Source organism: Pan troglodytes, chromosome 4 (assembly GCF_028858775.2).
Source record: "Pan troglodytes isolate AG18354 chromosome 4, NHGRI_mPanTro3-v2.0_pri, whole genome shotgun sequence".
Classification (NCBI taxonomy): Eukaryota; Metazoa; Chordata; class Mammalia; order Primates; family Hominidae; genus Pan; species Pan troglodytes.
In genome coordinates, this window is record NC_072402.2 from 27,481,221 (window position 1) to 27,499,618 (window position 18,398).

Genomic DNA, 18,398 nt, shown 5'->3' on the forward strand with positions numbered 1-18,398 from the left:
AAATATGCTGCCCTATCGCCATGGTACATAGATACAAAACATGACTGAGCTGTGAAGCCATTAAAAACACACCACCAGAGCAAATTGTCAATGTAATCACACATCGACTCACTGCGTAATACAGATCTGATTCCCAGCCCCAGAAAACGAGGCCCTGCTTTAAGCAATAGCAAAGTGCCTTCCATCTGTCTGCCTATGCAATCTGCCAGAAGAAAAATGCAGGCAAAGACGTTCCCCAGATCTGAAATGCTTTTATCTGTCCTTAGAGAGAGATTTCTTCCAGTCTTTGGATACTAGAACGATCTACACTAGCACGGAGGAGGTAAAAGGCCGCGGGTTGCTTTTCCAGGAGCAGTCGGTAGTGCTAGCGGAAGAGATGTTGATTGAGAAAATAGGGATTGTTGCAATGCTGCCGCTACTGCTGCTGTCGCTGCCGCTGCTCGGGCAGCAGGCGTGGGGCAGTTGGCTGATCACTGATGCATATCAATAACCATGTACTTGAGATTTCTCATGACATCATCATTACCTTGGTCTCCCGCGGTCTCGAACCTTTGACCTTGCCGGGCTGGTCCACAATTTGGCAGTGAAAGCCCCTCCAATGATGGCCCTTTTCTCCTTCTTTCAGACCGGGGGCAGCAGCAGGCCAGCAAGACGGCATCTTCTCCTTCCCAGCCTAGAAGCCCTGTGAAATCGAGGATCTTCCCCCTAAAACACATACACACAAGATATGTGCAATCAAGCTGCCACCGCTTGGTAAAAAGCTCATGGTGCCTAACCAAAAAGGATCAGGAACAGATCCTTGAATCAGCTGTCACTTCTATAGAATGGGATTTTTTTTCCTTCCTCCTTAACCTGCGCTGGAAATTGCCGTTGGCTTTATACATCTCTATAGAGAGAGGCTAAAGAGTCTTGCGTGAGAAAGAAGCAATTTACAATGCAAATAGAGGCCTGTGAAGGGACGGATGCTGCTGCTCACTCGTAACAGCTTGCTGCACCTTAATAGCTGGTTTTATTTTCTGATATTAATAGATGAATTGTTGGCTAACGCTGCCGGAGATTACTTGCTGAAAGGAAAAAAAAAAGTTCGGAATAAACTCTGAAGGCAACAGATCTCGTTTGGATGTTTTAGCCGCGCACACACACAAACAGAAACCAGGTCATATTTACATAAAAGGAGGAATCTTAAGCGCGGCAAGTATCCTGGACGACCACTCTTCGGTACTGCCAGAAAGGATCAGGACCTGGAGTCTGGCAAGAGGAAGACAGAGGCCTGTGTGGGAAGCGAGTTGTTATCTTTGGTTATCTAGCTGTATGAGTGTATTGGTCTTCATAAAGCTAGATAACCGAAAGTAAAAACTCCTTCAAGATCGCCGGGGAGCGTGTGAGAATGAAAGACTACAGCCGAGAGACAGTAAAAACCAGAAAGGTCAGGAATACTTATTGAATCTAACTTTGTTTTTGTTTTGTTTTTTTCCTTATGATTAAAGGTGGGATGAGAGAAAATTAAATGACACACAACATGCTAAAATATCAAGGTGCCAGATATGTCTTGAGAGGGGTTGTTGCAGCTGCAAAGGAGAAGTGTATAGTGATAATGAGTAAAGATGCATGTGCAGTTTGTTCTATTTTAAGGCAAAAGTTATATCAGGGATTTTTTTCTTAGAAAGGTGTTGCAGAGATGTCTGGTACCTAGTTTAAAAATGATTCCATAATATGTAGACTTGGGCAGTTCCTTTGTGAGGCACCTCCCTCTCAAAATTTGAAGATTGTGCTTGGTAATTACTTTACATGTATTTGGGCTGTATGTCAATTTGTACGAAATTAGACTTTCAGAAAAGTTTATACTGGAAGGTTAATAATTTGTATCTACTGAGGACTTAGAGCTAGCAGGCAAAATGAAAAAAAAAAAAAAGCAAGGGCTGATTTTTATTCTTCTATTCAAAATACAAGGACAGATGCTTCTCTGTTCCAAGAGGGTTTCCTTGAGGAAGCTACTGAAGCAGAAAGACATGATGGAGACGAGATCGCCTCCCCTCTTGTCAAAGTGTTAAAAAATGTTCTGTCTTACTCTGCGCCTAGCATTGGAAATGAAAGTGACATTTACGCCACAACCCACGTGTGCGCCTCCTCTCTTTTTGTTTAAGGATGATCAGGTCTATCCAGGAAACAGCTCTGGCATCCCAAACTGAAATAATTAGGACGTATATAGACCTGACAAAAATGGAAAGGGGGTGGGGAATCTGAGGGTCTGTCTTGCCTAATTGATTCCGCTAAACGGAATGCAGGAGATGTGAACGGCAGGACGCTCCGATTCCCACGCTCGGGGGCAAGTGATAAAGCGGGGCCGGGCAGCCTATGACAGACAGCCCTGTTGGGGGGTGGGGGTATGAAAAAAACATCAAGTGCACACACCATACTCATCTCCATCGCTTAAGAAAGTAAAGGCATTTCCCACCCACAGCCATCTGCAGCTTCCCAAATGGCAGCACCAACTGGTCTGTAGCTGCTACATAGTCTGCTTCTGTTAATTTTTTAACCACTGTTTAATCTGGCCATAATTAAGTTTGGCTTTCTTCGTTGTTTGAGATTTTCAGAATTCAAGGCAAGCTAGTAGAAAGCAATTCCAAGAAAGTCCCATGACTGCCTGCCCCTAATGTCAAAATCTCAGTCCATGAGATTATGGCCTTGTGACCACATTTTTGCTTTTGTTTTGGGTGAGCAAATGTGTATAGAGATAAAATACATATCTCTATATAACAGTCGTTATTATAATTTCATGAGGCTTTTTACCTCTTAACATGATACATCTAGGAACTTGGTCTAATTGTGCTAGTAGATATACACTAGAAGTAAAACTATAAAGTCATTAGCCTGTAGAAAGTTGATTATGATAACAATATGATAAAAAGTTTGTTTTGGAATAGTCTCAGCTAGATGGGTCTAAATAGCCATTTTAATGTAATCTAAAAATAACACTATGCCTAGCAGAAACTTTGGCGCTTTGGAGGTCCCCATTGTTGCCTTTTCATAAAAGTCCTTAAGTTTTCCATATGTCACCAAGCAAACATTTGTATAGGCATTTACACAGAAATATAACCATTGCAATTAGAAAATATCCAAAATAGCCTGTTATCTTCCACGTGGCCTAGATTATTGACAATCCCAAATATACAATTTTTCTTTAAAAGTAGTACAACTTCCTTTTGTAGCTTCAATTCCTTATATGACTTCAGACTGGAGAAGCCTGTTAAACCACTGTTAGTTTCAGTTAGAAAGTCTGAGAGACTTTATACATAAATTCTCAATTTGGCTGCTGTACACGTGCCAGAGTTTTACTACTGTAGTGACCGTTGAGAAGACCCTTGTTTATTTACATTTGAAGCACTGTTTGTGCAAACAACCTTTCATTGTTAAGTGCCTGTATTCCTTTCATTTACTTCATGTCCAGGGGTGCTATTTACCTAGAACCATTGTCTACTACAATTAACATTTACATTACAAAGTGTGTGGTTTTCTTTTTCAAGGAGGTTCAATTAAGGCAATAAGATGTTTGCTGGAGAAACCTATTGTTTACTGAAAGCACTCAATGGAGTCAAATTACTGAAGCTTTTGCCTACATCTTGGTCTTTTATGTAAATATGTTAAATATAACATCTAAGGAAAATAAACAATATTATAATTATGTGTTTGCCATTGTCATATCAAACTTGCTTTGTATCATACTAATGTTACATAACTTATCGATCAATAAAAATACATTTCAATGTTATTATTTTCATTTTATTTTTTGCTGTTCCACTGCCCTTGGTGCAACATGTCCCAATTTTTCTTTTTTCTATTACACATCAAACTTCTGACATTTTGTTTTATTTGTGTGTGTTGAAGAGAGGTACTGTATCTGAGCATAGGTTTGAAGGGTGTTGGAAATAATCTGTACATTGACCTTATAATAAGGTGATATTTCTTTGAAACCCGTAATATTCCAAAGGCATGTACATTTAAGTCAAAAGAAGTGTAAATATCAGTTAAGTAGTTCTTTGAAACCTAGTTTTAACATTGGCAGAAACCGGATCAAGTTTATTTAGCATACCACTGCATTGTAAAACAGTTGGAGTGAAGTTGCAGGTTGCGTGAGTATGCATGTTAACTAGTGGGAACCAAGTGCAGTCTTTGTGAAAGGGGAGCAGCAGATTGCTGTGCAAGGCCAATGTTAAAAAGGCAGCTGAATTTAACACCATCTGGAAGAAAAGATCCCTTCACGACTTTCTCACACCGTCAGACAAAACTAGTGTCTCTTGTTCCGAGCCCTTGTCTATGCAACCATACAATACTGAGTCATTATACTTTTGCTGAGAGAAAATTTGAGAACACAATATGGGTAACCAGTGAATGACCAAGTTTCATTGTGCCCGCTTAAGTCGATTGAAATCTACGTCTAGAGCTATGAATGGTAGTATTGTTTTCCTCACCAGGGCTGTACTAAATGTCAGCACAGTGTAAAGAAAAACTGTAAAGGAAAGTCTGCAAATAACTTACCAAATCTCAATTATAATATTTTCCCACACTAGAACTAATATCATTGCGAGGGGCTACATTGCAGAAAATACAAAAAGAAACGAAAAGAAATAGAGAGTTCATTTAGAAGTTATTTTATCCAGACAAACATTTTAATTTTCTGATGGGAACTTCAATTCAGGCTTCAGGCTGGGATGAGAGGTGGAATTCAGTACTGGCGAGTTCAAATTACAAAAATTCTGCTTCTGCAATTAAAATACCATAAAACAAACACCTAGTCCCACCTGAAGTTCTCTATTCTTAAATATAAATGGACTCTACGTGGGTTTTACTACTTTAGTCCTGCATAGAATTGTTAGTGTGAATCTAGCTTAAATTTTGCTTTAAATTATGGCACACTGCTCTTTCAAAGTTTGTCACTGTGATTGACATTGCAAAAGAAGATCATTTCCAAAAATATTTAAGAATATTCTGGCACCTCCCTAGGTGGATTCTGGTGTCCCCAGGAATACACTTCCTTTTTATGTTATGCCCCTCCCCCTACTTTCTAACTTTTTCCCCCTCATGATGTGTGTAAATCAGTTATCCTTCGGTTTAACATTCACGAAATCTATTTGACTGTAAACAGTCAGAAAAAGGAAACAAAACAGTTCAAAAAAAGTAAATGGAGTTGGTTGTGTATGTTTTACTAGGATGTCTATTTTAAATGTAATTGACTTTGCAATTTTGTTATTGTGTCACCAAGTGTCTCATAGTTCTTAACATGTAAGTGCAAAACAATGAGTAATTGCTGTTTTGCTGAATAATACATCTGAGTTGCCAACGTCAAAGGTATTATTTTGCGTATTTCTAAACAGGAACGTTAACTGCAGGTTTTGACATCTAGAATCTTTTCATGAAATACTTAGAAATAGGGTGATAAAATGATACCTGTAAAAGTAAATATAAAGATAGAACCCATTTATTTTCTTTACCCTACTTTGTTATACCAGAAAATTAACATTGAACAGTCACTCACTAATCAAATAATAAAGGATATAGGATAAACACAGTCATACAAAAAATACAAAACAACAACAAAAATGAAAATTGGATAAAGGTTAAAAAAAAGATTCAGGAAGACTTCTTCAGTGTCCTTGCTGAATGTGAATGGGTATTTTCACTAGTATCAATCCCTTAATGAAGTTGCCATTATGCATAATAATGAGATATGCATTATTTACATTCAAAATGGAATATTTTCCAAAGTGACTGTTCTTTAGGTCACCTTGAACAGTAAATTTTCCACCACAAGAGTTCTTTGTGTTTATTTTTAAAATTAAAATAATTTTCTTATTTGGAAAAATATAAAATTCTAATTTGATTTTTGTGTAGCCTGATGAAAATTAAGAAACCATTTAAATTATAAGGAAGCCATATAGATGAATACATATAAATATTTTAAGATATTTTAGCATTTTAGGAATTTTGACTTTTTAAAAATGGAGAGATGAAGCCAAAGGCTTTATTTTCCAATGTGGCTAGAAAATGAATGACAGTATGTAACTGTCTATGTATCTATTTTTTTCCCATGAATCTATACATCTGGAAATGTCACTGTGGTTTCAGAAAATTGATACCCTTTCCTCCCTAATGTGCTACAGTTAAGTAAAACACACCATAATATGTTGCATTTAGTGGGAGCTGGGGGTGGCAGTGGTGAGATGGGCAACACAGGACAAGGTGTTCTTTAAGACTAAGAACTTATTAGAATCAGTTATTGAGTAAAAAAGATATCTATAATGCTGGGTCGATTGTTTTAACATGACTACTTCGAGATAGTTAAACAGGTCCTACAGCAATTGGGACATGTAAGGCAGTTCTTCAGTGTCTCTGGATTTTAATGGATGGCTTTGTTAACCCTGTTTCTTTGCTCATCGGTTTCTTAACACAACTTAAACAACCTAGTACAGAAATCAGCAGAACCCTCTATTCCTATTTGCTCAGAGAACCCATTTCACCCCTTCTGGGAACTGTTCGACTTATTTGTGGAATTAATTCTAAGATGGTGAATGGAAATGGAAAGTATATAGTTGTGATTGATATTAAGGAATATTTATCTGCCCTCAATCAGGGCTGCGAGAGTTAGTGCACTTCCTTAGAAAGGTGATGACCATGTTTGAGGTGGGAGCGTGTGGCTTTCCGCTTTTCAGCCAACTGCCAGACCACAGGGGGTAGGGCTTTTAAAAAGTGCAGATAATCGACTTTATTCAGGGAAATAGGGAGTTTTGAGCCATATTTGTTCAAAAAGCAGCACATCACTGTGCTTGATGGTTTGACTTGGTTTTCGTTGAGCGCGGGCATAGCGCATTCTGGAGATCTAAAAATAGCCAGGCTTAGCCGCCGCCTTGCAAGGTACTTGGCGTGGGCGGTGCAAAGAGGAGACAGCCGACTCTGTGACTGGCTGCAGAAGCGGTTAGGCTAGGCAGTGGCAGCAGCGAAGGCGGCTGGCCCGCCGCGGGGCAGGACGACGCCTCCCGCTGACCGCCAACTGCCCGAGTCCTCCTGCAGCTGCTGCGGCTCGCGGCCCTCGCCTGAAAGCGGGCGTCTGATTGGTGTTTCCCGGGAGACAGGCTCCTCTAGCTGATGGAGCTGGTGCGCCGGCGCGCGCGCTCCCGGGTTGGCGCGCGACTGGGAGGCCGGGGGCGCGCTGCGGCCCGGGTAGCAGGCTGGGAGGCCGCCCAAGTTTGCGCTAGCTCAAGTTCCCGTGCCCGCGCTCGGCGCCTTGGAGGCTGCTGGACACCGGCGCGGAGCTGCGGGGCTCGGCAGGGGCGGGTCGTCAGACTGTCCTTTGCCTGGCACGCTGAGCTGCGTCCGCGAAGGCTATTCCGGTTTTTTTTTTTTTTAATTATTATTTGCCAGCCTCTCGGCCCCTAATCAGCGACCTTGGTCATTGCCTCTGCGCCACCTCCGGTCTGCGGTTGCTTGGGAATCCCTGAGTTGAGCTTGTGAATGGGGGTGGCGTCGAGGTTTAGTCACGCCTGGACGTCGGTTAGAGGCAGGCATCTCCCAGCGGCCACCCCCTGCCACAGGGCACCTTCCTCAGGCGGCACGCAACTTGTGGTTAAGAAGCTTTCTTTTGCTGACACTCGGTGTCTCTAGTTTTGCCCAGGCTTCTTCCCTGGACGTGATCAATATCATTGATATAGATATTGTGTAACCCCCAAATCCCCCCTCCCCGCCACCACCACACACACACCGTTATTAACTTAGTGAAAAGCTGCTAACGGAAAGGGTCTCCCTGCGGGGAAGCTGGGGGGGTGGAGCGGGGGCGGGGAAGTTTTGCTCGGTGGCCGGCGTTGGTGAGCGCTTGCCGCTCTGGGCCCTTCCCTGGGGCAACTCCCACTTCTACCCCCATTGCCCATAGGAGCTCAGGGCACATCTTACCCCATCATCAGATTTGCTGGAAATATTAATCTCCTTGTTGGGTGGATACAGTAGAACTTGTTCAGAGATTACTTTAAAAAGAGATCTGGGTCTTAAGCACTTACTAAAGCCAGTTAATAACATCATGCATGGACATTTAAACTTGTTGTAAGTTGCAGAGAGGATTAGCGGGAAGTCACGCTGTGCGCAGCTAATGATACCATCTTAACTCTAACTGGGCTAAATCCAACTCGCCCGGCACAGGTCCGGCTCTGCGGCCCTCGGGTGAGGCTAGGAAAGAGCGCCTTGGAAAGAGGCCTTGGAAAGAGGGCCGAGACTGGCGGAGCCGCCCCGATCCTTACTGCGGGTGACGGTCACTGGTCCTGGGAGGCTGCGGGCGGTCCTGCTGTTGCGTAGGCACGAGCCCAGGGACTGAGGCCCAGGCCTCCCGGTGCACACTGACACACCGCCGTCCGCGGGCTGAGCTTCAGTGACACCGAAGGGCACTGGCCAACATGTCAAAACAGTTTTGATTCCATGAACCAAAGGGCGCACAAGGTCTATTGCAAGCTCAGGTGAAGTCGTGGGACTCCAAAGGTAGTGGCTTTCTTGCTGCTGGTCGATTTGCATTACAGAGGCCGTTTACTTTCAATTCCACTTTTACAAAAGTAGTCAAGCTCTGTATTTCACAGGTAAATTTCGAAGGATATTATTAACAACTTCCTGTCATAGGCTTCCTCAACTACTTTCGGTCTGATTACTGTTTTAAAGCAGTTTGCTACCACTTTATGACAGGGCCAATGAGAAATAATCTTCAGAAAATGCTTCGAAAATGCTGCGTTATTAAAACACTTACCTAACAATATTCATTTAATTCTGTCACTAAGTAGCTGTCTGACAGATTTCGTGTTTTCTCTGAGTTTCTTTTAATAGTCACTGGCCCTCGGAAAACAAGTTATCAGGAGAATTTTAACTGCAACCTGGCTCTTGGCTTTTTTAAGTTTTAAATTCAAACTTGACAAGGTTAAGATTTTTTTTTATATCATTAATAGCTAGTGGGAGATTGGAAAAAACTGCAGACGCTAATCACTTTAATAGTTGGTGAAAACCTGTGAAAGGAACCACTTGAGAAAAGAGATGTGTGTAAAGAAAAAAAAAAGATAGACAATAAATACTTTCTCTGAATCAGGCCACAAAAAATGATCTACAGAATATTACCCAGAATGTCTCTTAAATCTTTGTCTTTTAGGGAAAAATGTCTTCCTACACACACAAATATATACATATGAATGAAATTTACTGGGATGGAAAAATTTCTAACAAGTATGATTTAGAAATATTTTCACCGAATAAGTATCTCAAATATAATTATGTATTTGTCAACACTGGCCTAATTAAAAATACTTCATATAATATATTTGGACATAATACCTTCATGAAGACAATAATAGATGTAATATCATTGAAATTCGGAATCTATGGACTTACTTCCTGTCAGGGTTAAATCTCTTGTATAGTAATAATAAAAGTGTACTTAGTCCTTATTTTTAATTCAATGAGCATTATAAGTTCTTGAAACTTGCATAAATATAATAGTCTTTGCGAGGAGCTCAAATAATAGATTTTAGGCCTTATTATTATAAAGTACATAGTTTGTACACAGTCACTACCCAATATATATTACTTTAATGGATTGAGTTACCCTTGAAATATATGATGTACATACAAAGTTAAATTAGCATTGGCTGATATTGGGAAGCTGAAGTTGAGGGTATTGAGTGGTTTGTGGTATAGCTTGAAAACTGTTTAGACAAATTGATGGCAATGAATGTATGACAAATTCATGGCAAGTGGTGTTTGAAATGGATGGAAGAAAAATAATCTGATAGGAATTCATCTTTGGGGTTTGTAATGTATACCTCTTGAGTGGTTCCAGTAGCGAAAATACCTAGACAGCAAGGATATAGGAATTAATTGACAAATTTGCATTTGCATTGTTTTATAAAGTAACTCTTATGACAATTTCTAGGTACGTAGATTAATATAAAAATAAAAAGTTTAGCTCTCCCCAAATAAAGTTAAAAATTGCTGAGTAGCTTAGATTTCCACACTGAAGACTCATGCTCAATTATAGTCTAAAATCTCAGTTTGCAGGTATGACATGGGATTCCAGTGATTCAAACAGCACAGTACAAATACTGCATATACTTCTGCCAAATTTGTCTCAGATGGACTAGCTGCTAAGGAAGAATCTATAGCATGACTGAGCTAACAGAGAGTGTGTTACCTTTCCAATAGGTAATCCCTTCATTTGCATGCTGTGCTCAATGATAGGAGAGAGGAGTTGAATTTCTGTCATTTTTCTGGACTTCAGCTTAAAGGTCTATATTGTCAGTTCAAAAATATATGAAGTGAACACTATTTCTTGTTAGCCAATAGTTATTGTTATAATAAAATTATTTTCATGGTCATTGAAAATTTTTTGGCTTTATTTATTAAAAGTTAACTAGCTTTATTTCATTAGAGATTGTCTAATTCAATTTTGATTTTTCAAATTGCATTTTATACTATAAAGAGCCCTTCTGCATAAAATACAGTTTGAAAAGAGAAAAATATTTATGCCTTTATCATTTTAAGTGATCAAATACTGTAGTGCTAGATATTAGAATATCATGTGCATCACTACATTATTAACTTAATCTAATACTCGGAGTCATTACCACATTCATGGGTGTCTTTCTGATATCTCTCCAGTCCACTGGATTTTGAAGTGTGATTATGTAAATTTTCTACTGATAAATAAATGACTATAATTGTACTTGAAATACCACTCAAATTCTTAAGACCATGGCATCTAAATAATGTATTATGGATTCCTTAATTATTTATCAAGACTAATTCAAAATAACTGTAGGGCAAAGCATTTATTTTTAAATAGCCATCCCCTTCCCCAATTTTTTCTTTACTGGGTTAGAAAATATTCCAGATGGTGGAACTGTAGGAGATGAGAAAAGGGTTGATGAGTGGAGTGAGTAAGCAGCAAGTTTATCCTTCAAGTAAACATCTCTGGTTTGCCCAATAATACTGTTACCCTAATGCAATTTTTTATAAAGCATATGATCCTAATGTCAGTTCAGTAAGAGTATTTGATGATAGAAAAAACATTTTTAAATGTTAAACATTAGTCCAGAAAATTCTTCACCATTATTTGACAAGGAAAATGGGAACAGTTAGCAAACATAATATTTCACACATGGTTATTTTTAAAAGTTCTTTTATAAACATAGTAGGGAAATTGTAAAATTTCAGTAAGGGTTATGCCAATCAAATGATACTAAATTTAAAGTATGGCTTTCCTTCATTTAATTATAGATGTAAAAAAATCACAATAATTGAATGGTGCCTTTTCATTGTTTAACAATTGCAAGGCTGTATTCAGAACTTTTGTTGCACTGTGCCTTTAAAGGAAGCGCATGTGTGTTTTACCTACATAAATTCTAATTGCAGAATCCACTCTAATCACCACGTAGAAATCATCTGAAGCCTCATAAGTTCATGAGCTACACACTTTTCTTTTTTTATTCTGCAGACCACACCTTATCTGGTTGCTAATGAAATACAGGAGATTGATTGCAGAAAATCTTCAAGGGAATATTTGCTGTACCACATATAGTAAGCTCCATTTGGTGCATTAGCATTTAGCCATTTTATGCAAATTTAGAGAAAATGACTCATGTATATGATTTAATATGCATCAGCGATAACTCATATCACCCTTATAAGAAAACAGAAATTAAAAATTCATTAGAAAACTAGGCTAGTGTCACTACATGGTTAAAACATTATTAAAGCATATTTCAATGTTTTGCTTACACTAGTGTTCTCATCATGGTGCCACCATTTCATGACAAAGACCGTAGAGGAGAAAACATTCAACTTAAAATGTCTGCTGGCACACATCGCTGGATTTGTGTGTCACTAAACAATGAGCGAGCATAGCCTTGAATACCAACTATTTAATTAGCACTTTTGGAAGCCATGCATAGAAAATAGCTCATTTACATGCATCTGCCTAGCGATTAGTCCCATAAAAAGCTACCATTTCTTTTTTTGTTGTTTAATATAGTAAGCATTTTGCCATTCGGCCATGAAAAAAAATCAAAACATATGTTATTATTTTCAAATACTGAAATTCAGAGATTTAATTAAAATGGGCAAAAGTCTTCATATTTCTCTTCAAGGTATATTTAAATGATTTAATTTAACCTTAAGTGTACCATAAAATGCTGGATACAAGTAATAATTAAGAACTTCAAAGGGCAACAGAAACCCTCTAACAGTCCTTCGTTTAATTAAAGGCTATTATTAGAAAGCTCTTGAATATACAGTTACATTTAATGACGAGTGATGACTAGTAAAAGCAGTATTTGAAAGTTATGAGTATCTTATTTTAAATACTATTGATAGACTCTAGAAAGTATTGCTATCATTTTGTTTTGAAAATAAATGACATGTATTTCTTGAAAAATCAAATTCATAACATTAAAAGACTGTTTAAGATGTTTTGCTTTTCATTAATTCTCTAGTCTACACACACCTTTCATGATCATAAATTAATTGTTTGCTTTGTAAAAAGTGTTTCTGCCTATTTAAATACCTTTAGGAGGGTATATTTTTCTAATCCAGTGGAATGTTTATGAAGGCATGTATACAATGTATATGGATGCATTAACAATAAAATGGGGGTTTACTTGTGCATTTTGAAATATAACATTTTTTGGAATGTGAATTGATATGTAATATAACAGTAATAATTTTTTTAGACATTTCTATTATTTAGCACATTTGTGTGAGTAGACAATTGGCCAAAAGCCCCAGGTGATTCTAAATAAATTTTGGAAGGTGTATAAAGCATCTATAAAATAGGAACAGAGTATTTATGTAAAATTTGCTCTTCTGTTATAAGTATTTATTGGACTAGTTTGCTTTATCTACATTTATTTATACAAGGAATTTGGTTGGAATTTCCATAGTTAAAATTCAGGGCAGGTGAATGATTGGTGTATAGATACATTCTCATGTGAAATTAATGAACAAATACTTTAAACATTCATTTAGAACATATTACTAATTCTGTTTCTTAATTATCTTTATTAATTGGCTTATGTACACATCTATAATAAAAAAGCTACCTACTTATTAAGCATATACAATTTTATCTTGGTGAGTAATCTGTCATTTTGAAAATGTGACACTAATTCCTTTGTTCACTGTGGGACAGGGAATGCCATGGGATGTGTGATCTTGGAAAGATTTCTTGGATTAAATATTTGGATACAAATCTATATCTATCTAGTTTATCCAGTTAGCTAGCTAAATAATGTATTATATGTATATAGTTCACTGTCTAGGAAAAGTGTGCACCTGGTGGGCTTTTTGTATAGCATGTTCTTTAATTTGAAATTATTTTGACATCAATTTCTTATTCTATCCACCTTGCAACGAGTATGATTCTTCATTTGCTTATCATTTTCCCCGGCGCCCCTTCCTGATTCTTAGGCACTCATAAGGTTTGTAGAGTAGGGGACTTACCTGTCTTGTTCACTGCTGAATATCCTATACTTAGAACAGTGTCAGACACATAGTAGATGCTCAATAAGTTTTGTGGATGAAAGAATGAATACATTTAAATAAGAGATTTATCTTTCTGAGACAGCCGTTGCCCTCTGGATCTAAGGGCTTGATTTTGATAGATAGACTGATTCTCTCAATATGGGAGTCCTGTTGATGCTGCCCTGCTTTGTTGAAGAGATTACCCTTCCTAGGTAGACTAAGATCATTGATTTATTTGCGAGTGAGTATGTAACTGCAAGCAACCTCTAAGCTAGCTTTCAAGGCCATTTGTAGGATATTTATTTGAGATCCTATTCTGGATGTGGGGAATAGTCAATAGTTATGAAATAGGGCCAAGTTAACTGGACACATGGGAACTAAGTGCTAGACCACAGAATTATTAATGTATTCCAAACAAAAATATTTTGTGAGTAATTTTAATATTTTTATTTCACCTTGATTAAAATATCTAACTCATAGAAGCATGCTGCTTATAAATGGCCTAAAATACTTATAATTTTAACTAATGATACAAGAAATAAGAGTCTTCCTGGCTTAACCTTCTCCTTGAAGTTAGGACCATTTCTGAAAGCTCTATTAGTTCCAATTTTTAAAGCTCCTTAGTTCATAAATCCCTTGGGAATTATGAATAAAGATATGGCTCATGTTACTAAAGGGTACTCCTGTGACTTAAAAGTTAATCTCTCTAAATATCTAACCTGAAATCTAAGAGTTACATGGAGAATTTATATCATTTGTTACATTTTTGAGCAGAAATTAGAAATATGATACAGTATAAACAGTGAAAATTTGTCTTTTTCTCCTTTTCACACAACATGGGTTCAAAATAACAAATGTAAGAAGGGCAACTCAAACCAGTGAAATTTTTTGGGGGTTATTTTATTATGTTCCCACCAATGAGATCCTAAGGTCCTTAAAAATAACGAAACAGTGAAGTGTTGAGTTAATAAACAACAAACAAATATATTCATAAGACCAGGTGGTAGAAGTGAGTCATCAAAACGTGCAGACCTTTTCTATTTCTGTACCATTGAGAGGGAATGTTCTTGATTTGGAAGTTGAAAGTTGGGCTAAGCATTTGATTGACCTCATCAACTCTTTCAAGATTATTAAGGTACTATTTTAGTCTATGAATGCATTTTTTGAAGCTACAGTGAATTCTCTTTTGATGCAAAAAGGTACTAAATGATACCCTGGGAGATATAATGGGCTTTGCAAGTCACCTGTCATGAACATTGTAACTGACCCTGGACTCTTGTAAAATTTGGATCCACACTGCTATTGTCAACAGACTTTATTATAAAGTAAAGCAGAAAATTCAGATTAAATATCTGGGTCACTTTTAGGCTTTTGTCTTTTAATTACAAAAGAAACCTCTAATGTACAAGTGGCCATACTGCTTTTTACTACCTTAAAGGTAAAGATAAATATGAGGAAATCAATTACAAATTTCTGAACCAATATTAAACCTACTAACCAGCAAATTTTTATTGATTACCTTCTACTAATATACTGTGCTAGGGGCTATTTACATGTTTGAGGGTATAGGCTTGAGAGATAGAAAGCCTTGGAAGAGGACTGAGAAAAAGTATAAGAAATGATGCTCACACCCAGCGCGGCAGCTCACGCCTGTAATCCCAGCAGTTTGGGAGGCCGAGGCGGGCGGATCAGTTGAGCCCAGGAGTTCGAGACCAGCCTGGCCAACATGGTGAAATCCCATCTCTACTAAAAATATAAAAATTAGCAGGGCATGGTGGCAGGCGCCTGTTTTCCCAGCTACTCGGGAGGCTGAGGCAGAAGAATCGCCTGAACCTGGAAGGTGGAGGTTGCAGTGAGCTGAGAACGCACCACTACACTCCAGCCTGGGTGACAGAGTGAGACCCTGTCTCAAACAAACAAACAAACAACAACAACAACAAAAAAAAAAGCTCACTCTAAGAAACCTAAGATCAGGTTCAAGTGACTAACAAATTGTGGGATACCTATTAATGAGTATATTAATAGAAATCCACAGTAAAGATAAACTAGTATGAATGACAAATGAAGGATTATTTGGAGAAAGTAATATTTGCATTTTTGAGTCGGGGCTTTGAAAGACTTGTAGAATTAAGATAGTTAGAAGAAACAGCATTATTGGTTAGAAAAACAAAATGATCACTGATGACCTGAATGCATGAAGGAGCACAGCACGTTTTTGAGAATGAGAAGACAGAAGAGTTTTATATTCAGTAATGATGATTAATATTTGTGGATAGGTGGAATAAGGCCAGATTATTTATATTCTTGAAACTTGGCCAGCAGGGAGACTTGACGATAGAAATTATTGATAGTTACTTCAGATTTCTTCTTTGATATATTCAACAAATATTTATTGAACAGCTACTGTGTGCAAAGTGCTGCACCAAGCATGGGAGAACAGTGGTAAACCAAATCCAATTCATTCCCTATCTCATGAAATATTCTAGTCGGGAAGCTAGACTTTAAACAGCAATTACACAATTAACTAATTAGTTATGGCATGATACATTTTGTAATGAAGAAGTACATAAAATTATGAGAATGTGTAACTAGTCTGAGACAGGGACTGGAGTTAGGAAATTTTCCCTTAAGATGTAATGTTTGACAGGGTTAACTAGAGGAGGAGTAGATGACTGAGCAAAGGGAAGGGGTCAGGCAGACCTTTATAGATAAGGAGACAACACATGTCAAGGCCCCCAGGTAGGAAGAAGGCTTTCATTTTGAGGAACTTTAAGCTCAGTGTGATTAGAGTACAGAAATATATGGAAATCAAGGTAGGATGGACTAAGATGAGGTTAGAGAGGGAGAAGACTTTGTGGGGTTTTGATCTTTGACCTAAGTGTGGTGGAAAGCCACTGAATGATTATAAACAAGGGAGTGGCATGTTTGGATTTATTTACACTTTAAACAGATCATTCTGTCTGAAGTATGAAGAGCAAGCTTGCCCAACCCATGGGCCATGGGCTGCATGTGGCCCAGGATGGCTTTGAATGCAACCCAACACATGAGATTCTTTTGGTGATTTTTTAAAAGCTCATCAGCTATCATTAGTCTTAGTGTATTTTATGTGTGGCCCGAGACGATTCTTCTTCCAATGTGGTCCAGGGAAGCCAAAAGATTGGACACCCCTGATGTAGAGTAAGAAAAGTGTGGTTGAGGGAAAAGTAGTTATGTAGCAGAGGTAATTGTTAAAAGATGATTGTGGGTTGGACTAGGGTGTTTGTAGTGAATCTTAAAGGTGTTATGATACAAAATATGACCACATAAACAAAATGAGGTAAGTAGCATTTAAAGAAGTTTCACTGTAATCAGTATTCAGGTGAGCCACAATGGGCCTAGTAGGGAATTAGGGAAATAGTTGGAGACTGTTGAAATAATCTGAGAAGGTGATGAAACCTGAAGTTGGGAACAAAGAAGAGAAGACATGTGATAGAGACATTTTAAAAAGAACAACATGTAGATTTTTTGACCTAACGTTTTGTCTTAGTACCATAGTGGCTTTGGTGGCTAGAAGAAGGAGGGTGGAAGGAAAAACAATCAACTCCTTTCAGAAGTGGGGAGTTTGCAGTATCATCCAGTTAATCAGAAAGTCCAGATATAGGAGTATGATTCTATTTGGAAGGCATCAATAGACATTTGTGATTAGGTTAAAATGATAAAATATGTGAAGTTTGCCAAGGAAAGTATAGAGAGCAGAGAATAGCAAGCCCAAGTATGGACACTGACACTGGGGGAAGGAATAAGCAGATGTCACTCATGGAGTAGTTTACATCTGGAAACAGTCACTCTTTGTAATTTCCTTTTGAAGACAACTTATTTTAGCTGTTTGCAATCTGCTTTTGAAGACAACTTATTTTAGCTGTTTAATGTGTGTTCAGTTATTGAAACAAGTCCTCACAAAATGTCTGCAGTTTGCCACATTTAAGAATATGTTATGTTGAAAGAAAGGGAGGAGAGACTAGTTGAAGACTGTTCATATAATTCTAGAAATAATTGGAATGTAAGTAATGCTTCATAAACACATAAATTAAACATGATTATCAAGTTATCCATTATATGCTCAAGTTCACAGGAATTCCTTTTAAAAAATATAAGCTTATTTCTTCATTTAATAAGTATTTATTGAGAACCTGTTACTACTTTTGGTCCTACTGATTTCTCATTATAGAATCTACATTTTAAAGAGGAAAGATAGTAAACAAGTAAATAAAAGAAAATATCAGATAGTTATCAGTGTTATGATAAATAAAACATAAAAGGGGACTTACTTTAGAATGGGTGGCCAGGCAAGACTTACTTGAGGAAGTAATGCTTAAAGTGACACCTTAATACATGAAAGCATAATGATTACATTTAAAAAACCTATAATGAGATACATATACTTGTCCATCAATTTACATGAGATTAATGAACCTGTTTGGGTTTAATAGAAGCTAAAAATCTTGACTTGATTTCTCTTGGTTCTCTATTCAAGACTATAAAAGACAGAAGGGTAGAGAGCAAAATACTGTGATATGAATGTGATTCTTTGCATGCTTCACTTCCATAATTATGCATCCAAGTTCAAAGAAAAAGCTACAGGAAATAATTTCTTTTCTTTCTTTAAAAAAATTTCCATAGATTTTGGCCAGGTGCAGTGGCTCACGCCTGTAATCCCAGCACTTTGGGAGGCTGAGGCGGGCAGATCATTTAAGGTCAGGAGTTTGAGACCAGCCTGGACAACATGGTGAAACCCCATCTCTACTAAAACCATAAAAATGTGCTCCAGCCTGGGCAGGGTGAGACTCTGTTTCAAAAAAAAATTAGCCATGCGTGGTGGCAGGTGC

The 18,398-nt window shown here is 37.8% G+C and overlaps 1 protein-coding gene and 1 non-coding gene across 4 annotated transcripts in view; both read left to right on the forward strand.

Annotated features, from left to right (window-relative positions):
- Positions 1 to 3,769, forward strand: part of LOC112209211 (uncharacterized) — a 32,701-nt gene extending 28,932 nt beyond the window's left edge. For all 3 annotated transcript variants that reach the window (XR_008547910.2, XR_008547911.2, XM_063810335.1), the window contains one exon: positions 626 to 3,769. The gene's annotated coding sequence lies outside the window, so the exon portion shown is untranslated. The remainder of the gene's footprint in view (positions 1 to 625) is intronic.
- MIR9-2 (microRNA mir-9-2) lies at positions 1,278 to 1,364 on the forward strand. Its single transcript, NR_031979.1, has one exon. It is a non-coding gene; the product is annotated as a microRNA mir-9-2 (primary transcript).
- Positions 3,770 to 18,398: the final 14,629 nt, after the last annotated feature.